The 24,186-nt window shown below is 47.3% G+C and overlaps 1 protein-coding gene across 1 annotated transcript in view; it reads left to right on the plus strand.

Moving 5' to 3' along the window:
* cep85l (centrosomal protein 85L) overlaps window positions 1–24,186 on the plus strand; it is a 361,990-nt gene that overhangs the window by 17,417 nt on the left and 320,387 nt on the right. The gene's annotated exons all lie outside the window — the stretch shown is intronic.

Genomic DNA, 24,186 nt, shown 5'->3' on the forward strand with positions numbered 1-24,186 from the left:
CCTGCCTCAGCCTCTAAGGGACCAATGTTTACTTTAGCTAGTCTCTTCCTTTTTACATAGAAGCTCCTACAATCCCTTTTTATATTTCTTGCTAGTTTTTTCTCATATTCTATTTTGTCCCTTTTGATCAATTTTTTGGTCATCCTTTGCTGGTTTCTGAAACTCACCCAATCCTCAGGCTTACTACTATTCTTTGCAACATTATAAGCCTCTTCTTTCAATCTAATGCTATCCTTAACTTCTTTAGTTAGCCACGGATGGATCACTTTTCCCATGGAATATTGTTTCTCAATGGAATGTATTTTTGTTGAGAATTATGAAATATTTCTTTAAATGCTAGCCACTGCTTATCTATCAACATACCTTTTAATCTATTTTTCCAATCTACCTTAGCCAACTCGCCCCTCATACCTATGTAATTGGCTTTATTTAAGTTTAAGACTCTGGTTTTGGACTTAGGCAAGTTATTTTCAAACTTAATATGAAATTCTATCATATTATGATCACTCTGCCCCAGAGGATCCTTTACTATGAGATTGCTAATTAACCCTGTCTCATAACACAGTACAAGATCTAAAATAGCCTGTTCCCTGGTTGGTTCCATGACATATTGTCCCAGGAAACTGTCCCAAGTGCATTCCATTAACTCATCCTCCAGACTACCTTTGCCAATTTGATTTGTCCAGTCTATATGAAGATTAAAGTCCCCCATGATTATTGTTTTAACCTTGTTACAAACTCCTACTATTTCTTGATTAATATTTTGTCCAACGCTATAGCTACTGTTAGGGGACCTATATACTAACCCCACCAGTGTTTTCTGCCCCTTGTTATTCCTTATCTCCACCCACACTGATTCTACTTCCTGATCTTCTGAGCCGAGATCCTTTCTCTCTACTGTCCTCATGTCATCCTTTATTATCAGGGCTATCCCCCCCTCCTTTCCATTTTGCCTGTTTTTTCGAAACGTCAAGTACCCTGGAACATTTAGCTCCCAACCTTGGTCACCTTGCAACCATGCCTCTGTAATGGCTATTAGATCAAACTCATTTATCTTTATTTGTGGCACTAGTTCATCTAGCTTGTTATGAATGCTTCGTGCATTCAGATAAAGAGCCTTTAATTAAAAATGTTTACCATTATTCCCTGCTTTGACCTTATTATTTGCTGCACTGCTACCGTTAAACTTTCTGTCCCTTCCTGTCATACTCAGCCTTTTTTTTCAAATCTCTACACTGCTCTATTGCCTTGACCCTTCTCTTTAGATTTCTAAATGTCCCCTCACCTGACCCCTCCCCCCCCCCACCTGTTTTTTTAGTTTAAAGCCCTATCTACAGCCCTAGTTATTCGATTCACCAGGATGCTGGTCCCAGCCCGATTTAAGTGGAGCCCGTCCCGACGGAACAGCTCCCTCTTTCCCCAGTACTGGTGCCAGTGCCCCATGAATTGAAACCCCTTCTTCTTACACCACTCTTTAAGCCATGCATTTAAACTCTCTGATCTGCTTGTCCCTATGCCAATTTGCATGTGGCTCATCTCCAAAGATTATTACCTTCTCAAACTCCCTCAGCAGAACCTCATTGTTAGTTCTACCTATGTCGTTGGTCCCTACATGGACCACGAAACTGCATCCTCCCCTCCCACTCCAAGTTCTTTTCTAACCGCAAGGAGATATCCTTAACCCTGGCACCGGGCAGGCAACACAGCCTTCGGGGCTCTCTTTCGTGGCTGCAGAGAACAGTATTTATCCCCCTGACCATACTGTCCCCTACCACTACAACATTCCTTCCTTCTCCCCCCACTTGGATGGCCCCCTGTACCACAGTGCCGTGGTCAGTTTGCCCATCCTCCCTGCAGTCCTTTTCCTCATCCATACAGGTAGAAAGTACCTTGTACCTGTTGGACAAGGTCCAGGGCTGAGGCTCCTCCATCACTACATCTTGGGTCCCCATACCTTCCTGAATCGCGGTCACACCCTCCTGTCCCTGACCACTGACGAACTCTATTACTTAACCTAAAGGGTGTGACTGCCTCCTGGAACAAAGTGTCCAGGTAACTCTCCCCCTCCCTGATGCATCGCGATGTCTGCTGCTCGTACTCCAGCTCAACAACTCTGAGCTGAAGTTCCTCGAGTTGCAGACACTTACTGCAGATGTGGTTGCTCGGGATCGCGATGCTCTCCACAGACTCCCACATGCTGCAGTTATGACACACCACCTGCCCTGCCATCTCTAACCTTGTTTTATTAATTAATTAATTAGTTAAAGCTTTTATTCAATCGATATTTTAGTTTTATTGTTTGATTATTTTATTTAGTTTAATTTATTAATTGAATAAGTACTAGCAAGTTACAGTTCCTCAGCTCTTAATTTAACCCCCTTCCCTAACTTAGAGAGCAAAAAAAACTGTAATTCTCACCAACCAATCACCTATCTGCTCTCCTGTGACATCACGCTTTGACTTTTTGTTGTTTTTGAATCGGAGCCTCGCTGCTGCTTTAGTTCAGGTCCGCTCTCGGGCCACTCTTTATCCTCTTGCTGCTGCCGCTGCTTTAGTTCAGGTCAGCTCTCGGGCCGCTCTTTATCCTCTCGCCGCTGCCGCTGCTTTAATTCAGGTCCGCTCTCGGGCCGCTCTTTTTCCTCTCGCCGCTGCCTCTGTTTTAATTCAGCTCCACTCTTGGGCCGCTCTTTATCCTCTCGCCGCTGCCGTTGCTTTAATTCAGGTCCGCTCTCGGGCCACTCTTTATCCTCTTGCTGCTGCCGCTGCTTTAGTTCAGGTCAGCTCTCGGGCCGCTCTTTATCCTCTCGCCGCTGCCTCTGTTTTAATTCAGCTCCACTCTTGGGCCGCTCTTTATCCTCTCGCCGCTGCCACTGCTTTAATTCAGCTCCACTCTTGGGCCGCTCTTTATCCTCTCGCCACTGCCGCTGCTTTAATTCAGGTCCGCTCTCGGGCCGCTCTTTACCCTCTCGCCGCTGCCTCTGTTTTAATTCAGCTCCACTCTTGGGCTGCTCTTTATCCTTTCGCCGCTGCCTCTGTTTTAATTGAGGTCCGCTCTCGGGCCGCTCTTTATCCTTTATTCCCTTATGATACCCTATATGGTTATAACTATACTATGGTTATATATATACAGACAGTATGCTCTTAAAATCATAGAATGATACAGCACAGAAGGAGGCCATTTGGCCCAAAATGCCTGTACTGGTCTTTGAAAGAAATATCCAATTAGTCCCACCCCCTGCTCTTTTGCTAGAGCCCTGCACATTTCTCCTTTTCAAGTATTTATCCAAATCCTTTTTGAAAGTTATTACTGAATCTGCTTTCACCACCCTTACAGGAAGTGTATTCCAGATCATAACAACTCGCAGCGTAAAAGTATTTCTCCTTATCTATCCTCTTTACGCTTGATTATTTAAACTTTACACGCAAACTTTGGAAGCCTTCTTTATTCTACTTCAGTGTTTGAACAGTGAATAAATAAAACAGTGTTTGAACAGTGAATAAATAAAAAGAAAATATTTAATACAGTACTGCTCATGCAAAAAAGGGGCTCAAAGACATTTACTTTGTGACAGTTTGTAAATATAATGAAGCCCAACTACTAGGCTAAACAGTAAGTTGTTTGCAAACTTAAGATTTTGTTAAATATCTAATGTCATGAAATACTAAACACAACTTCCATCAGGAATATAACACATATCAGAGGAAGAGGAAGATTATTAGGGCAAGAAAGCAGAGTATGGTTTCACTGCACCACATATGGGGTGCATTTCCTGTCTAAGAAGCATAATGCAGAAGTGATGCCATAAAAGCTGAGCAAAGCTCTAAACAGTCAGAACTCTTATCACAGGAAGGGCCTTGAGCAAAGGAAGTTGCTAATGACAAAGGTCAAAGAGGTCACGTTCCATCTGCAACTGTGCTTTACTTAAGGGATTGGCATCATTTTAAAACTGAAAAACGGAACAAGAACTGGCCTCGTTAGTTTCATCTCACAGCAGTTAACAGTGACAGCTCATTTTTCATACAGGTTATATAGATGTTCTGCCTATCTACTGTTGCTGTAGCTTATTTGTATGAAAGAAATAGTATTATTTGCCTATGCCAGAGAGTTGGTTCTGTTGGAAGTTGGAAAGAAAAATATATATATGTAATCAGCATTGTGAAAACACAGAATTACTCCTGGTTTTATTTTGTTAGTGACTGAAATACCATTTTTTCTCTCTTTTCCTCTTCTGCTCTTCTGAAGGTACTATACATGCTGCGGCACAGTTCCATTATGGATAATTTGATAGTAAGTGAGAGCAGGCTATTTAGCCATGGAATAGCACATTTGAGCTTGGCTTCAATTTTCAGCAGCTTCTGATCGGAAGCACAAACACTGGTTGGTTTCCATACACACAATCCTCACTTATATAAATAGTATAAACCAGGTCCCGCATTGAATCCCATGGCCTCTGGTGAGGCTATGCCCACAGTGTGCCCATATAAAATGAGTACATTTTGAAGCATTTTCTTCAAGCATTAGTTGGTGTAGCTGATAGTCTTATCTTTTTTGTTTTTATTCCTGGCAGTACTTTCCTTCATTATTCTTGGTTGCTGCTACTGGCATTTAAATTGCATTAAACAAAGTGGTGTGGATGTGCATTCTTTTATGCACTACATGATTCAAATGAGGAAGAATAGTTCATGAGGGGCCAGCAAATTCAGGTGCTATGACACTGCGACATTTTCTCTGGCATTGTCCCTTTCCTGTCTGGACTTGTGTTGATGGACTCCTTCACATCTATCTGGACCCGTCAGGGAAGATTCTTCCTCGCTACCTCTGTTTCACACATTTTTACTGTCCGCTGCAGGATGACTTGTAGACATCGTACGGAATGGGAACATTTCTTCCAGTAGAAGTGAAGGTTACTAGTGTGAAGCTTTCACTAGTAATCTTCACTTATCTTCAGTGCAAGGCACTAAAGATTGCACCCATGTGGGCATCATTTCAAACACATGACCTACATAAACAGCAAGCGTTTTCAGTCAATTAATTCTCACAGAAGCATCATTTTGTATGTCAGTGCCCATTGAGGAAGCAGCCATGCATCCTTAGGCAGAAGTCCATGGTGCCTGTATATAAACACTAGATCAATGGCCTTAGAAGAAGAGGGATACATGGCTGCGTCACCCACTGAGAAGCTCGCTAACAGCAGAGGAGTACCTCGCGCAGGATGCCTCAGCATCTGCTTGCTGTTCCACTTCAGTACCCTCCACTTGTGAGAAAAATGTGCCATTCAGCTTTGTCACAGTGAAAGTGCATGCAAAATGGTTTGTGCAGAATACTTCAAATGGTACCTCGCTCAGGGTGCGGAAGTTCCCAACTTAGATTTGTGTCATACTTGATGAAATATGCAAAAGTGTGGAGCAAACTTGTCTTCCCTGCTGATACCAGCAAACTTGGCCCTCATTCATAATCAGGTAGGAGGAACCTGGATGGCGGCATTAATTTGGCCAGCAACCTCTCTCCATGCAGCTGACACCTGTATTTTTACTGGAGCGTGGCCTTCACTCCCAAATTGGGCTGTTCTCCTTTGGTGCACATCTTGCAGCAGGACCTCCTACTCTAATCAATGGGAAGAAAAGAAAGAACAAATTTACATTTATATAATACCTTTCGCATCCTCAGTACATGCCAAAGCAACTTATGGGAAATTAATTAATTTTTGAAGTGCGGTCACTGTTATTGTGTAGGTAAACACAGCAGCCAATTTGCACACCACAAGGTCCCACAAACAGCAATGAGATAACAATCAGTTAATCTCCTTTTTGAGGAGGGATGTTGGCCAGGACAACATGCCTGCTCTTCTTTCAATAGTGCTAGAGGATCTCTTATGTCCACCTAACAGGCAGAGGGGTCATGGTTTAACATCTGATGCAAAAGATGGTACCTCTGATAATACAGCACTCCCACACTGAAGTGTCAGCTTAGATTCTGTGTTCAAGTCCTGGAGTGGACTTGAACCCACAATCTTCTAACTCAGAGGCAAGAATGCTACCACTGAACCAAAGTTAACTTTGTTATTTGTGTATGATGCTCCCCACCTGATTTTTCTCTCTGCGCTCTGCCCAGGTGACGCTTTGTGCCCAGGTAGTAAAGCTAAAGATCTACCCCAATTTCTTTCTTTATCTGCCATCACTTTAACTTCCCCTTTAATGTCGAGCTACAGCCCTTTAAAAGTTGCTGCCTCTCCTAAATCTTTTTGCTCCCCAGCCAAGTGTGCTACGTGACACTTTCTCTGGATGTGCTTTTCATGTGCTAGTAGTCTATTCAAACTAGGGTGAGGGGTCCATCACTAAATTTGATATGGCCTGCTCCTGAGCTGTTGGCTCAAGTAAGCCTGTGTCTTGGGCCAGTACAACTCCATTTTTGCTGAACTCAAGGTCAGGATTTAGATGTACAATCGGAAGACACATATTATTAAGAAAAATCTCTCATAAAACATAATCACCTGGAATTTCTGTGGGGGTTTTCCCGATCTCCCACTGGGACATCAGCAGAAGATTGGCAGAGACTGTGGCGAAATGGTGTTAATGCCTAAGCATTTTCTCCCAGGATTCTGCCAATCTTCCGCCAAAGTGACAGTGTAAGGATGGGAGAACCCCGGCAGAAATTCCACCCGCAGTAATTAAATTATCAAACATTAGACAAATAATATCTGTAGATGGTGCCAGGCCGTGGTGCTGTGATATTAGCAACACTTTACCTGTGCAGTTTTGCTGTGGCATTTTCCTGGTTGACTACTAATGTATATCTTGCAGTGTTTAGTGATATTTGTAGAAGCAGCATCCTTTCCTGGATCACTTTCACAGTTAGCAGTTCTTACAACGAATGCTCTTTGTCTTCTAAGGTAAGTTTCCATTATGTGTCAGCAAGTGGCTCAGTTGGTAGCACCCTTGCCTCTGAGTCAGAAGGTTGTGGGTTCAAGTTCCACTCCAGAGACTTGAACACAAAAAATCTAGGCTGACACTCCAGTGCAGTACTGAGGGAGTGCTACACTGTCTGAGGTGCTGTCTTTCGGATGAGACGTTAAATCAAGGCCCCGTCTGCTCCCACAGGTGGACGTAAAAGATCCCATGGCACTATTTCAAAGAAGAGCAGTGGAGTTATCCTGGTGTCCTCGCCAATATTTATCCTTCAATCAACATCACTAAAACAGATAATCTGGCCATTATCACATTGCTGTTTGTGGGAGCTTGCTGTGCACAAATTGACTGCTACATTACAGCAGTGACTACACTTCAAAAAGTACTTAATTGGCTGTAAAGCGCTTTGGGATGTCTGGTAGTCGTGAAAGGCGCTATAAAAATGCAAGTCGTTCTTTCTTTTTTCATCGTTACAACCCATCTTATCATATAATGGCTTTGAATAAAATTGACAAAATGCTTCCTCTAACTCAGATAAAATACATCAAATTATGTGCTAATTGATTAGTGTTTGAAGTATTGCTTCCCTTTATGGCTTTCATTTACATTTATATAATCAGACACAGTGGCAACATGGCTACTTTGTTTACCGCACCATTGTTCTTCACTCATGTCCTCTCTTGAAAGCATTGACTCCTCACTGGGGCGGGGCACGTTGCACTCCAGGGCCTCGTCCAATTAGCTGTTATTCATGTGCATTGACAGTGAATGGGAGGATTTTCTTCTGGAATTGAGCCTGATTTTGGGTGGAAGTGCACAAGAAATGGTAGGGAAATGGGGTGCTGAGGCCTACTGCTGTCTCATCTCCTGAGCAGAATTTCCTTTCCCCACACCCGACACTGTCTGGTCCTTCCCTACCCGCTGCATGTGAATGGTGGGGGAGTGAGGACAAGGTTCGCAGCAGAGGGTCCTTCTTTCTGCCTGTGTTACCACCACTTCCTACGGCCCCCAATCGGGAAGCTGGTGATGGACCCCGAATGTAAAGGCCCTGAGGTGCCCCTATGGAGGAAGAGGGCCTTGTAGCAGCCTCCTCTCCCCCCAGTAGGTCACAGACACTTTCCTGTTGAAGACTCTAGTCTTGGTTGAGCACTTGTAATCTTTGGGGTGTTTCTGCCCCTTTAAGATCCCTCGCCTGATGTTCAGGAGCTACAGCACTGCTGGGATATTCTGTGTTTGCCTTAACAAAGAGATTCGCTCCCTTGATGGCAGAAATGTAATGTAATAAGCCCTTACCCAGGAAGAGTGGTTGGGTATGGGGTGGATATGGATGGGTGGGTGGAAGTCCCACCCTGTCGGAACTCTGACCTGAAGAGGAGAATCTTCCTGAGGGTTTACAGATTATTCAGCTGTGGAGATCATCACAGCTGATCCCGATCCTTGTCTGTACCCAGCAAACAAACATGTATATTGACAGCAGGAGTTACTTTATAACATTAGGTGCAGGAGCCCGGGATGATTGCCTCCTCTTTACCTGGAGTTCTGAGGCAAATTGTAGCGTCCCTTACCGTTGCCTTAGCTCAGATCAGCTGACTTAACAGAGACCATCAGAGATCGAAAGGGGGAGCTTGCTCTTATTTGAATAAATGTGCTGAGGTAGTGGGGTTGCCTGTTATGCTTTATCATTCACAATAAGAATTGATTATGCTCCCAGCAGAGAACCCAGACCTAAACAGCGTTAAAGGAAGCAGCTGTTCTGTGCTAAGCCAATTCTTTTAGCATCTGTTTACACTGAAGAAACTGTACATAAGGTCATAAGCAAACCTTGCACTTTGTGCAATAGTTTGTTTTGAAGGAAAGGAACAGCTGAAGATCTTTTTTTGTAATTTGCACATTGACGTTGAAGACCAAGTGCCTGTAATTCTATATTGTGAAACGGTGAGAAAGACGCAGCAGGTCACCTGATTACATTCTGACTGTGGTCTTTAGCGGCTGTGAGTGAATCATTCATAGAATCATAGAAATTTACGGCACAGAAGGAGGCCATTCAGCCCATCATGTCTGCGCCGGCCGACAATGAGCTAACCAGCCTTATCCCACTTTCCACCTCTTGGTCCATAGCCTTGCAGGTTACGGCACCTCAAGTGTATATCCAAGGACTTTTTAAATGTGATGAGGGTCTCTGCCCCTGCCACCCTTTCAGGCAGCGAGTTCCAGACCCCCACCACCCTTTGGGTGAAAAAAATTCTCCTCATCTCCCCTTTAATCCTTCTACCAATTACTTTAAGTCTATGCCCCCTGGTTATTGACCTCCTTGCTAAGGGAAATAGGTGCTTCCTATCCACTCTATCTAGGCCCCTCATAATTTTATATACCTCAATTAAGTCTCCCCTCAGCCTCCTCTGTTTCAAAGAAAACAACCCCAGCCTATCCAATCTTTCCTCATAGCTAAAATTCTCTGGTCCTGGCAACATCCTTGTAAATCTCCTCTGTACCCTCTCTACTGCAATCACATCTTTCCTGTAATGTGGTGACCAGAACTGTACGCAGTACTCTAGCTGTGGCCTAACTAGTGTTTTATACAGTTCCAGCATAACCTCTCTGCTCTTATATTAAAACTTTTTTACACATCGAGTGGTTAGGATCTGGAATGCACTGCCTGAAAGGGTAGTGGAGGCAGACTGGATAAGTACCTGAAAGAAAAAAATTTGCAGGGCTACGGGAAAAGGGCAGGAAAGTGGAACTAGCTGAAGCGTTCTTGCAGAGAGCCGGCATGGGCTCGATGAGCTGAATGGCTGCCTCCTGTGCTGTAATCATTCTATGATTCTATATTCTATGCCTTGGCTAATAAAGTAATTCAGTATATGTGCTTTTGTGCTTTAATGGCCTCGATCTGATTTGCACTGGTATTACGTCGAAACCTACACCAGAACTTATGTGGTCTTGCCATCCGCATCTTAGGCCAAAGTTTCCTGTGGATCTCATTCACATACACCGAAACATAAAACCCGATCTAAATCAATACAAGTTCAGCACAACCTTTACGGGCCTGGAGAAGCAGATGCTATCTTCTTTCTTTAAGACCCTCTGGCCTAGAAATTTGGTTGGTTGCGCCAGCGATTAGCGCCTAAAGAGGCCAAGAATTGGGGCGTTACCCAATGTTCGGGCGGGCGCAATGAAGATAGCGACACCTCCCATATTGCGTATCCATTTAGCGCCAGCGCTAACTCTTAGCGCGCGCCCGCGTGCGCAGGCAGTTAATGACGTCATTTCAGTGTGCAACGCCTTTTTGGCGCCCCTGACCGGATATTCGGTGGCGCCCGGAACCTTTCCGCCTGGCGCTATTAGTGGCAGTTGGATGGAACGTTCCCAGGCCCTTCTCGGAGTCGGGGGGCGCTATTTAAAGGGGACAGCTCTAGTATATAAGCTGCAGGCACTTGGCCTGTTCATTCTGTTCGTTGTTGGAGAGAGTTGGTGAACTACTGTTGCACACTATTTTTCGGATTTAGGCTTCGAAGACTTGGGACCTGCAGGCCTGTCCGGAGCAGTTGGAGCGCTAGACATTACTGCGTGTTGCCCGTCTGGCATAGCAATGGGAGCTGCTTTGGAGGGGAACGTCCTCATGGCCGGACACTTGGAAGGGGCACAGAGACGGCGGGAGAGAGGGCTGGGATTGGCCAGAAGGAGGAGGGGCAATGGAGGTCGGCCAATCCGACGATACGCTGCAAGGGTTTTCAGGCAGCAGGTGTCATACCTTACCATGTCCGAGGAGCAGTGTCTGCGAAGGCTCAGATTCGGTACGGAAGTTGTGACTGAGCTGTGCCACCTGCTTGCTGAGGATCTGCAGCCGCGTCTACGGTGCAGGACCTCTCTGCCGGTTGCCGTCAAAGTGACTGTTGCCCTGAAATTTTACGCAAGCGGATCGTTTCAGTCAGCCACTGGGGACATCGCGACTATAACACAATTTGCAGTGCATTGTTGCATCCGGCAAGTGACAGCTGCCCTCTATAGAAGGAGGCGTCAATTAATCACCTTCCCTGTGACCCTGGAGAAGCAGGCAGAGCGCGTGCAGGGCTTCGCTGCAATTGCAGACTTCCCCATGGTGCAGGGGGCCATAGATTGCACACACGTGGCTTTGCGGGCGCCATTGCAGAATCCAGAGGAGTTCCGCAACTGAAAGGGATTCCACTCCCTCAATGTCCAGCTGGCCTGTGACCACCGCCAGATGATAATGGCAGTCAACGCACAATTCCCTGGGAGCAGCCACGATGCGTTCATCCTGCGGCAGACCTCAGTTTCTGACCTTTTTGAGGGCCCGGCTCACCCACGAGGCTGGCTTCTGGGTGACAAGGGCTATCCTCTCTGCCCATGGCTCATGACCCCACTCCGTTTGCCCACCACCCCGGCAGAAGAGCTTTACAACAGCAGCCATCAGGCGACCAGGAACATTGTCGAGCACACTATTGGTGTGCTCAAACAGCGTTTCCGCTGTCTGGACCATTCGGGGGGAGCCCTGCAGTACTCGCCGGAGCAAGTGGGTCGCATCGTCGTCGTCTGCTGCATGCTCCACAACTTGGCCATTCGACGAACCCAGCCAATGCCAGCCGACCCTCAAGGTCCAGCAGAGCAGGCGGACGAGGAGGAGGAGGAGGAGGAGGAAGAGCAGGCGGATGAGGAGGAGGAGGAGGAGGAAGATGGGAGGGCTCCTGAAAGTGGAAGGGCCGTCCGTCAGAGGTTCATAAGGACTCGGTTCTAGGCCCCTCTGACGGAATGATGGCTGTCATTCGTCCTGCGCACTTCGGATCGTTCAAAGCCTAGGAAGTCCACCATGAGTGTAAATAGTTACGAGTACCATTGTAAATAAAAAAAATTCTTTATTGTCAAAAAAGTGCTTCCTTCCAGCATAACAACGTCATGTCAACAGAAACCATAACTAACAAAATAACAGTCAACTCTCTGGCAAAGCCGCAAAACTAAACAAACCATCACAAACAATGACAACAGGTGAGGGCGTCCTTGAATTTGGAGGAAGAAATGGCTCAGCAACTCCCTCTACTGCTGGCCCCTTGATGGAGACCGACTTCTCTTTCGCGGTCGGCCCCTTCCCTCACTGCTGCTCCTACGTAATTGAACCCCAGTGGTGGGGTCAAGGCTGGGGGACGCCTGGTGACTGTCTGGAATCGCAGAAGCCCCTGATGGACGGCCTGGACGACCTCTGGGCTTGGAGGGTGCGGAGGCTGGCTGCTTGATCTGGCCATGGCTGGAAGCAGTGTGCACTGCAGGTGGTGGCAGCTGCACTGCAGACGTTCCAGCGGTGGCATGAGCAATGGTCACCTGCCGAGAGAGGACACCTGCCACCATGGTCAGACGCCACACTGGCTCCCGGAGGGGACCGGCTCGGCTCCACCGCCACAAGCAACTGCTCCACTGATTCCTGGCCTCGTGTGGTACTGGAAGGGCCCGGGGTGATCCTAGCTGATGCAGATAGGGTGGCAGCAGTGAGAGTTCGCGTTGCCTCAATCTGGGTCTGGACAAGGCCAGCAAGTGACTGCATGGCAGCAGTGAGGACCTGTGTGGCAGGAGCCAGTGCTTCGGAGAAGCCCTGGACAGTTCTCTCCATTGCTTCGGACAAGGCCGGAGCAGTCCGTTCCACTGCCTCGGACAAGCCCTGGACAGACCTTTCCAGGGATTGTCCGAAGCTCTGAACAGTCCTTTCTATAGCGGCCTCGAAGCCCTGGACAGTCCTCTCCATTGCTGCCCCGAAGCCCTGGACAGTCCTCTCCATTGCAGCGCCAAAGTCCAGCACACTCTTTGCCAGTGTTTCTATCGACTGAGGCATCCTCCCCACTGCAGCCATAAGCTCAGTGTGCCTGAGCCGGGCCTGGGTGCTCATTTCAGCCAGGCTACGCACCTCCTCTGCACTCTGTGCAGCAGTCATCGCTCCCTGCCTCGCCCTCCGGGGAGCCGGTGCCCGAACTTGCCTACCCCCCTTGTGTTGATGCAGGCTGCTTGTTCTGGCAACTGGCTCCTCATCAGAGTGCCACCCCTCCCCTCCAGGGAGCTACTATCTCCAGTCTGCAGATGTGTTGGCTCCCCTGCGGCTGGAACGGATGGTGCGGCTTCCTCCTGATCCTCGCCTCCGGAGCCACTGGCACTGGCAGCTTCAGGGCCCAGACCCCGAGCTGGTGATGCAGCATCTGAAAGCAGGGAGGTGGAAGAGTGGCTTTAGCAAAAGGACAGGTTGGCAGCAAGGCATGCCAGATTGCGGCAAGGCTATGACATGGCTCCACAGTGAGAAAGCATGCTGGCGGGGGGACCAGTGGAAGGAGACAGCTGAAAAAGGTGAGATCCTTACCATCGCTGTCGACAATGGGGTCGGCAGCTGCAGTGGTAACAGGACAACTCAGACGTCCTCCAAGAATCTGATGCACTCTCTCCTCGAGATCCATCAGAGTGACCACTTGTGGAGGTCCGCCACCGGTTCGAAGCTGGTCCTTGCGAATCGTCGCCAGCTTGGGACTGCAGGGGAAAGAAGGGGAAGTTCTGTTACATGATGCCCTGAGTGATCATCTCATGCCCCCCATGGTGCAAGAGCCCTTACATGATGCCCTGAGTGATCATCTCATGCCCCCCATGGTGCAAGAGCCCTTACATGATGCCCTGAGTGATCATCTCATGCCCCCCATGGTGCAAGAGCCCTTACATGATGCCCTGAGTGATCATCTCATGCCCCCCATGGTGCAAGAGCCCTTACATGATGCCTTGGGGGAAAAATTGGGTGAGTAGCGCCACCTGTTAGCGCCTAAAGAGGCAGTCAGTGGCTGTAGCGCCACTGGCTGCGCCTCCCGCGATATTCAGCAGGGGCGCTAATGGTGGCGTTAGCCTTTTGCGCTGCGCTGCCACCGATGACGTCATCGGTGTGCGCAGCACCCCATTCGGGCCCCGATCGTGATACTTGGTAGCGAACGGCGCTGTAGCGCCGTTCGCTACCCGCGCCCGGTTCACGGGGCCTTGCTGCGCTGGCAGAGGCGCAAGTTAAGGTGGCGGTGCGGGGCGGCTGCTTTTTCGGCGGCCGCCTGCCAGCACCTCCGTCCCCGGCCTCCTGATCCCCCCCCCCCCCGCAGCATTGCCGGCTGTTTCTCGAGAGCCCGGCACTTCTCCTTGGTGCCGGGCTCTTTTGCCGGCACTCGCAATCGGGGCTCACGCTGTTGCAGGCCCCTCCCCCTTAACAGTGGGAGGAAGGCCTGCAGTACCGCAGCGTGCTGTGCCGCAGCGTGTGGCGCTGCGGCACGTAGCGCTGCGAAATTCACTTTCAGCACCCTAAGAGGGATGCGGAGCGCCTCGAGTCACGCCCTGTCTCCCTCTAGGGGCACTTCAACTGAATTTGCGGCGATCGCTAATGTGGCGATCGCGGCGCAAATTCCAGCACCCAGGCGAACTTTGCGCCGCTTGGGCGCTTCAGGCCAATTTCTAGGCCCTTGAGTCGAATGTGCATGTGTGTGCCCAGAAAGGGCCATGGGTGCTTGCTGACACATGGCCATTGGGGCATCGCGCACCCTGTAGCCATGAAGTTAGGTGCAGATGGAGGGAATCAGAAGTTTGCATAATCACCACTCACCCTAACGACCCGAGTGAGGTCGTTGAATTTCTTCCTGCACTGAACAGGGCTCCTGGTTGCCATGCTGCTGGAGTTGACCCTCTGACAAACATCCCTCCAAGCTCGGCGGTACTCCTTTTGATTCGGCCTCCTGCCATTGTCAGGATAGAGAACAACTCGACGGCACTCCACTACGGCCACCAACTGCTCCAGAGCCTCAGTGCTGAAGCGCTCTGCTCTCTGTCTCACCTTCTCCATCTTGACCAAGTTTTTTGCGCCAGAGAAGGGCGTGCACCGATTCTGAGGCCTACAGGGCGATGAGTGTGGAAGCTGAGGGTGACTGACCCACCCCTTTAAGAGCCAGCCGGCGCCTGGAAGTCTCGTGGTTATCGGTAATTGAGATCACCTGCGCTGCGCCCGTCCGCGCCGATATTGGGTAGCGCCAGAAGTTTTGCGCCTTAGGAGGCCCATGCAACGTCTGAATTCGCGCCTCAATCACCTTTGGGGGCGATGCAACCCAATATCGCGCCAGGCGGCGATAAGTTTCTTCTGGCTATAAACTTTGCGCAGCGCCAGTTCTAACGCCTCAAGCGGGGCTATACCCAATTTCTAGGCCCCTTTATCTTACTGATGTTACGAAAATTAGTTTGAAACCATCATTTATGCACATTAAGCAGTGCTGCATGCTAATTGTGGAAGCTTTTCTCTTTTTATGGTATAGATTCTGATACCTAATAAAGCATTCAAAGATATAGGAAATATAGTACAGGTCACAGTGAGAACATTTTTTAAAAGATTGCCCAGAAATTCACTACCAGACTACCACAACACAATTTGGGGCCTGATCCTAGGCCGCATCTCCTCAGTTACGACCATTTTGCATTGTGCTGCCCCATAAATGTTTGGGCAGAGGAAATAACACAAGAAATCAGCATTCTCTGATCTTTTGCATGGTGCAGAGCTATTTTAATGAGTTCAGGATTTTGGTGGACATAACTTTGGAGCAGAGCAAATGAAAGAGGAAGTTTGTGCGTAGTGAGGTTCCAACGTAAAATCGGTGTAGGTCTGTTATGTGCAAAGTTCCTCCACTGGTGAAATGCAACCCTTATGCTGAAAATTACGAGGAAATTCCAGGCCAGTGTTATGTTGGTTGCAGTGACATAGTTTAAAAATAGAAACATAGAAACATAGAAGATAGGAGCAGGAGTAGGCCATTCGGCCCCTCAAGCCTGCTCCGCCATTCAATGAGATCATGGCTGATCATCCAAATTCAGTACCCTGTCCCTGCCTTCTCTCCATATCCCCTGATCCCTTTAGCCTTAAGAAATATATCCAACTCCTTCTTGAATATATTTAATGAATTGGCCTCTACTGCCTCTTGTGGTAGAGAATTCCACAGGTTCACCACTCTCTGGGTGAAGAAATTCCTCCTCATCTCTGTCCTAAATGGCTTACCCCTTATCCTTAGACTGTGACCCCTGGTTCTGGACTCCCCGACCATCGGGAACATACTTCCTGCATCTAATCTGTCTAGTCCTGTTAGAATTTTATAAGTTTCAATGAGATCCCCTCTCATTCTTCTAAACTCCAGCGAGTATAAGCCCAATCGACCCAATCTCTCCTCATATGTCATTCCTGCCATCCCAGGTATCAGCCTGGTGAATCTTCACTGCAGTCACTCCATGGCAAGAACATCCTTCCTCAGATAAGGCAACCAAAACTGCACACAATACTCAAGATGTGGTCTCACCAAGGCCTTGTACAACTGCAGCAAGACATCCTTGTTCCTGTACTCAAACCCTCTCGCTACGAAGGCCAACATACCATTTGCCTTCTTAACCGCCTGCTGCACTTGCATGCTTACCTTCAGCGACTGGTGCACAAGGACACCCAGGTCTCGTTGCACTTCCCCTTCTCCTAATCTATTGCCATTCAGATAATAATCTGCCTTCCTGTTTTTGACACCAAAGTGGATAACCTCGCATTTATCCACGTTATATTGCATCTGCCATGCTTTTGCCCAATCACCCAACCTGTCCAAATCATACTGGAGTTTCTCGGCATCCTCCACACAGCACACACGCCCACCCAGCTTTGTGCCGTCTGCAAACTTGGAGATATTACATCTAGTTCCCTCGTCTAGATCATTAATATATATTGTGAATAGCTGGGGTCCAAGGACCGATCCCTGCTGTACCCCACTAGTCACTGCCTGCCACTCGGAAAAAGACCCGTTTATTCCAACTCTTTGCTTTCTGTCTGCCAACCAATTCTCTATCCAAGTCAATACCTTGCCCCCAATCCCATGTGCCTTAACTTTACATGCTAATCTCTTATGCGGGACCTTATCGAAAGCCTTTTGAAAGTCCAAATACACCACATTCACTGGTTCTCCCTTATCTATTTTACCAGTTACATCCTCAAAAAATTCCAGTAGATTAGCCAAGCACGAGTTACCTTTTGTAAATCCATGTTGACTTTGTCCAATCCTGTCACTGTTTTCCAAGTGCTCTGCTATTACATCTTTTATAATGGACTCTAGCATTTTCCCCACTACCGATGTCAGGCTTACCGGTCTGTAATTCCCCGTTTTCTCTCTACCACCTTTTTTGAATAGTGGGGTAACATTAGCTACCCTCCAATCCATGGGTACTGTTCCAGAGTCTATCGAATGTCGGAGAACATTGACTACTGAGAAACCTTCTGCGCCGCATATTTAGGCCCTCAATTACCCTGTCTTAAGGGCACTGACCATTGTTGAGATATGGTTCTACAGATGGCAGTAGACTTCCAGTACCTCACCCAGTGGACATTTGTTGATGTGTGTGCCTTGATAGTGACTGTTGCCAGACACTGGACAGCAATCAGGAGGGGGGAACACTGGATGATCACCCTCCTTCTTAGCTCAGTGGCACTGAGGCCAATGGTAGCTCGAACTGTTTCCCAGCTGAAATCAATCAAAAGCAGCACAGACCAGGGGGGCAATTTTAACCCACCCCGCCCAGTGGGAACGGGGCAGCCACGCAGTTAAAATTGCTTCCGAAAGCTGACTGCCCCCGTTACTGCTTCAATCCTGCCCACCTCTGCTTTAAATGAGTCCTATTTTTAGGTGGCCGAAGTGCCTGCCCGACTGAGGTGGGAGCCTCATTAATAGATGCAAATCGCGGTCCTATGATGTCGTTATGAAGTCCTATGATGAGGTGCCCGCTGCTTTCACCCCACTCAGTAAAATCTGTCGGGAGGTGGGGGGGGAGGGGAAGTGCAGGCCCTAAAAGGTAAGGCTTAAACGTATCTTTGTGGGGCCAGGAGGAGCAGGAGTGCACGGGACGTCTTGGCCTGTGCTGCCCATGGTCCACCCCCTTCCATTCCCCGTGACTCTGCCGAAACCCCACCTGTGACTTACCTGAGAGCCTGTGGGTGGCTTCTGGGCCACCTGATCTTTGCCTGCTGGCAGACGGCCAGCTGTACCTTTACACACGTTTTGGGCAGGCAGCTGACTAATGAGATGTAAAAGAGGCCCCAGAATTAAAATAGAACGAGCCCCAAATTGATGCCATCCAGGAGGGGGTTTAATAATAACTCCCCCCACCGCCCCCACCACCTGCCTAAAGCCCGCTCCCAGTTAAAATACCTCTAAGGATCAATAGTGGGACCTTCTGGTCTGTATGGCTCAGTGACACACCACGAGGTGCGTTTACTTGTTGAGCCATTATGGAGCCTGGGAGTTCTCTGCTTCCATCAGCTGTGTCTGTGGAACTTGGAATGCTCATTTTCCATTACACCAGCCCTGGAATTTTTCAGAAGCTGTTTAAAGATGCTGATAAAGATAATTGGGAGAGTTTATTCCTTGATTGAGACAGATAAGAACTAGGAAATACCAAGAGCATTAATGATTGCTGTCAATCATGAGGCTCCCTAGTGTCATGGGTCTGAGTTATAAGAAAAGACTCGAGAGACTTGGGCCTAAAAATTAGGTTGCTTTGCGCCTCCCGTCAGTGGGAGGTTAGTGGCAGCGGTGACCGTTAGCGCCCCGCAGCACTGCGCCGCCGCCGATGACGTCATCGCCATGTGCAGCGCCCCGCTTGAGCCGCCCCAGCCACGATCTTCGGTAGCGCCCCCTGACTTACCACCGGACGCTATGTCCGATAGGGTCAGGGGGGCCTACCTGTGGCCGGGGCGACGCAAATTAAAGGGGAGGTGCCAGGTGGCCATTTTTGTTGCTGGTCGCCTGCCAGCATCTGCCCCCTTTGCCGTCCCTGGCCTCCTCTGCAGCCCTCCCCCTGCGGATTGCCAGCTGCGCTCTGTAAGCCCGGCACTTCTCTCTGATCCCTAATGGCCTAGCTGGGACCCGGCTCGCACTGCGCTAGGCCCCTCCCCTTAAGAAGGGGAGGAAGGCCTGCAGTAACGCGATATTCTTTCGCAGCACCCCAAGGGGGAGGCGGGGTGCTTCCAGTAGCACCCTGCTTCCCTCTTGGGGCGCTACCGGTGAATTTCGGCTGCGGGGGTGCAAATTTTGTTGGGCACTAAAAGTAGGGCCCCGGCGAAGTTAGTGCCCCGAATGGGGCGCGACTCAATTTTTCCCCCTTGGGCTTTTCAGCCTGAAAAAGAGGCATTTGAGAGGTGATCTTATAGAGGTATACATGATAGCAAATGGCATGGAAAAGGTTAATCTGGAATACTACTTTAAATGTGAGAGTAGGACAAGGGGAATGCAAGGTCAAACTAGTAAAAGGTAACTTTAGGACGGATATCAGGAGATTTGTCTTCAGGCAGATCAACACTTTGAATGGACTTCCAAGTCGAGTGGTGGATGCAAAAATATGTGAAATCATTTAAGATACAGCATAGAGGGAATGTAGGGTTGTTCTAGATGAATGACTTGAGATTTACCAAATTGCCTTCCTCATACTTAAGTACATTATGATTTGTGATCTTGTACATTTTATTGTAACCATATCTTCCTGTGCCCGGTATCATACTAGTGAAACTACATTGTACCTTTTTCACAGCTCCAATATCCTTTTTATAATGCAGAACCAAAACTACATACAGTATCCCAACTGTGGCCTCTCAATGTCTTGTACAGATGTATCATTACCTCCTTACATTTGTATTCAATGCCCCCATATAAATCCCAGACTATCACTTGCCCTTTTAAATTTTTACCACCCACAATCCTACTTTTACATATCTGTTCATCTGTACCCTAGATCCCGCTGTTCCTCCACTTTACTAAGAATTTACTGCTTAGGGTATCTCTCCAATCTCTCTTTTATCCCCAACATGTACTACTTCACACTTATCTACATTGATCTGCATTGATCGGCCTGCCTCCCTACCCTGTGCATGTCCTCTGCAGTCTCATGCATTCTCCTTCACAGTTTATTGGTGCTGTCAGCAAAAATTGATATTAGTCCCTGCTCATGTCCAAATCATTTCTGTATATAGAGAATGGGAGAGGTCCCAACACAAACCCTAGGAAACATCACTAGCTACATTTTGCTACTCTGGGGAAAAATAACTTGCTCCTACTTTCTATATCCTTTAGCCACCCCTCTATTCACACTGTGTACCTTTAATACCCTGTGTCTTAATCAGCATAACAAACTTCTTATGTGGCACTTTATCATGTGCTTTTTAAAAGTCCAAATATACCACTTTCATTGCATTCCCTTTTGTTTACATGAGCAGCAATTTCCTCAAATAACTCTTGATTAAATTAATCATCATGACTTGCCCCTTACAAATCCATATTTCTGATTAGCCCATACCTTTCTTCACTAATCTTATCCCTTATTATGGTTTCTAGCAGGTTTTTTTTTGCCTTATCATCTTGCTGCTGATTGATCTATAATTATAAGACTTAACCCATTCCCCATTTTAAACAGATTCACCAGCTTCTCGTCCTTTGGTATGATTCCCTTTTCTGAAAATGTAAAATTGTGGTTAATGATTCTGCTATTTCATCCCTCAGTATTCTTCAGTGTTGACCACATCTGGTGACTTGTCCACTTTAAATCATATTAATTCTTTTAATATTGTTTCCTTTTTAATATTTGTGTCATAGTGCTTCTTCCAAATCATATACCTGGGTCTAAGACTTTATCATTGTCCTAATATCCTTATTCATCCATAGAGCTCCAGCCTTTGCTTCAACCTCATTACTTTTGGGCAGAATCTTTTTAGTCTGTCCCTTACTCATCAACTACTTTGTTTTGCCTTTTCGTTTTAAATTCTCCAAAAAAGTGCATTTGCACATATCTTATGGCACCATTGCATATTTTGATTGTAAGGTGCTAGTGGGAGGAGCGCATGATACATCCAGGTTTCTTGACTTGACTGAGCTTGTGCTGGGAGCAATGTAGGTCAGGAGCTTGAGGCAACTTGTTTGCTTCTGGTTTCTGAAGATCAGTTAGGCCTGGGGTGGGGTGAGGCACTGTATACGAGTGGTCATATCAGTTGGTTCATTGCTTTTCATGGTCAGTCAATGGGTTGCTGTTGTGGAGGACTAGTCTGCACTGAGTGAGTCTCCAAGAATGGGCCCTAGGTTGCTTGTTATTTCTCCATTTTCAGGCAGAGATTGAACACCATTTTTCTGATTGGTATATGTCTCACATGTTTGTGGTGTGGTGGGCTAGACTTTGAGGAAAGGAGTAGGAGTTATGCTAGCCTGCTCATTGCAGGGGTTCCTTGTTTTCTAGTGGGCAGGCCCGTCAAGCAATAAGCTTGGTCCACTGGGATTGCATGACTGGTCATGGTCCTCATAGTCTCCTAGGCTACTATCCAGAATGTCTGAATGCGAGGGGATCCACCTCATATTTAAATACATTTCAATGGTTGTCTGTTGTTTCATCTGCCAACTTTTCTTTCCAATTAATCTGGGTTGGGTTTATTCCTCTAAACTTTGGTCTTTTCTGGGCCAACACTTTTGTTGTTGATGTTATCTATTCAGCTAACCTAATTACAGTAGTGACAGCAAAAGAGAAAGAAACCTGTGGCCAATTTCAGGGGAAATTCTGAGACATAAGAACATAAGAAATAGGAGCAGGAGCAGGCCATTCGGCCCCTCGAGCCTGCTCCGCCATTTAATGAGATCATGGCTGATCCGATTTTGGCCTCAAGTCCACTTTTCTGCCCGCTCCCCATAACCCTTGACTCCCCTGTTGCTCAAAAATCTGTCTATCTCAGCCTTGAATATATTCAATAACTCAGCTTCCACAGCTCTCTGGGGTAAAGAATTCCAAAGATTCACGACCCTCTGAGAGAAGAAATTCCTCTTCATCTCCGTCTTAAATGGGCAACCCCTTATTCTGAGACTATGTCCCCTCGTTCTAGATTCCCTGATGAGGGGAAACATCCTCTCAGCATCTACCCTGTCCAACTCCCTCAGAATCTTATATGTTTCAATAAGATCACCTCTCATTCTTCTAAACTTCAATTAATATCGGCCCAACCTGCTCAACCTTTCCTCATAAGACAACCCTTCCATCCCAGGAATCAACCTAGTAAACCTTCTCTGAACTGCCTCCAATGCAAGTACATTCCTCCTTAAATAAGGGAACCAAAACTGTACACAGTACTCCAGGTGTGGTCTCACCAGCACCCTATGCAGTTGTAGCAAGACTTCCCTACTTTTATACTCTATCCCCCTTGAAATAAAGGCCAATATTCCATTTGCCTTCCTAATTAGTTGCTACACCTGCATGTTAACTTTTTGTGTTTCATGTACAAGGACACCCAAATCCCTCTGTACCGCCGCATTCTGTAGACTTTCTCCATTTAAATAATATTTTTCTTTTCTATTCTTCCTACCAAAGTGGATAACTTCACATTTTCCCACATTATGCTCCATCTGCTAAATTCTTGTCCACTCACTTAACCTATCTATATCACTTTGCAGACCCTTTGGGCTGGATTTTACTCACCGAGACGAGTTTGAGGCAGGACTGCTGCCTTCTGGGTTCTAGTCCCACCCCCAGCGACGTCCGACGCACAGAGGCTATTTTCCCTTGATTGGCCTTGTTAAGCCCGCCCTGCGGGCTTGCTGGCCAATTAAGGAAAAGCCAGTATCAGATGATGTCAGTTGATGACGCTTCATCTGCCGGTTTTCTTAAAGGCACATGAACCATAAATTTTTGACAGATGATTTGACAGTGTTTGACAGCATTGAGGTGCTGTCAAACACAGACAATCACTGTACAAAGGTGAGCCCTTGACTCTCTCCTTAAAACAGATGGCAGCTGCAGGTGAGGGTACAGAAGCGATCTGTCACTTCTCCCATTGAGGTGGGGCCACACAAACACTTCAAAGCTTGTCACCTACAGAAAAATCTAAACACATTAAAAATAACTTTCCAAACATTTCCTTACCTCTGATACTCACCAGTGTCCCATTGCATTCTTCACACCACTTCTGCAGCTGTCATCTGTACACCAACAGTACAACAGACCACAGCACGCCTCACTTACCCTGGCGGGATTCCCCGAAGTCAGGAAGCCAGCAGAAGAAGTCGCAAAATGGGAAAAAGCCTCTTAACTGTCTGTTAACTACCTGTTAACAGGCGGTTAAGTGGCTATAATCCTCTTCCCGCCACTAGGAGTCGGGTCCCTGCACAAATCGGGGACCCAACTCCCAGGAAGATTGGTTGGAGGCGGGTTGGAAGCGGGTTCGGGACCTGCTCCCATTCTTTTTGATTTTCCCAGCAGTCCTGCCTCCAAACCCACCTCCTCAGGGCTGGTAAAATCCAGCCCTTATGTTCTCCTCACAACGTGCTTTCCCACCTATCTTTGTATTGTCTGCAAATTTGGCTACAATACACTTGTTTCCTTCATCCAAGTCATTAACATAGATTGAAAATAGTTGAGGCCCCAGCACTGATCCCTGTGGCACCCCACTATTTACAGATTGCCATCCTGAAAATGACCCATTTATCCCGACTCTCTGGGCGCGATCTTGCCAGCCTTGGGGAGGCGGGACTGCCGGGAAAATGGCAGAATCTGGGGGCGGGTACCCAACCCGCCTCCATGCCATCTTGCCAGGAGGCGGGTAGCCGTCCTGCGCCATCTCCTTGGAGGCGGAAAGGGATTACAGCCACTTAACTGCCTGTTAACAGGCAGAAAATAGGATTATCACCATTAGGGACGTTTCCAGAGTCAAGGGAATTTTGGACGATTACAACCAATGCATCCACTATCTCTGTAGCCACTTCTTTTATGACCCTAGGATGCAGGCCAGCAGGTCCAGGGGACTTGTCAGCCTTTAGACCCATAAGTTTGCCTAGCACTTTTTCTCTAGTGATAGAGACGGTACACCAAAAAAAAAAGAACTAAAATTATGTAAAATTTTCTTCCCCCAGGCTAGCTTTAGTAAGCATTGTTAACCAAGGGTACATACAGAGAGATGTGAAATGTGTAATGAAATTGAGAGATAACAGATCGTAATGTGTTATCCTCCTACACTGTACCATTAGGCAAGTTAAAGTTATTTTGCAATTTTTGTAAATTGAATTCTGGTACGTGAATTTTAAAAAGTAATTTGAAAAATAAATCACTATTATTATGCAATACAAAGCCAATGCTCGCATCATTAAAAAATATGATGTTATATTTCTTCCCGACAATTTGGTCAGTTCTGTAGCAGAGAAAACTGGGGCATTCATCTGAGTAATTCGCATTAACTGGAGCCAT

Source organism: Somniosus microcephalus, chromosome 9 (genome assembly GCF_052327205.1).
Source record: "Somniosus microcephalus isolate GS21.2 chromosome 9, FLI_Smic_1.0, whole genome shotgun sequence".
In the NCBI taxonomy this organism is placed as follows: Eukaryota; Metazoa; Chordata; class Chondrichthyes; order Squaliformes; family Somniosidae; genus Somniosus; species Somniosus microcephalus.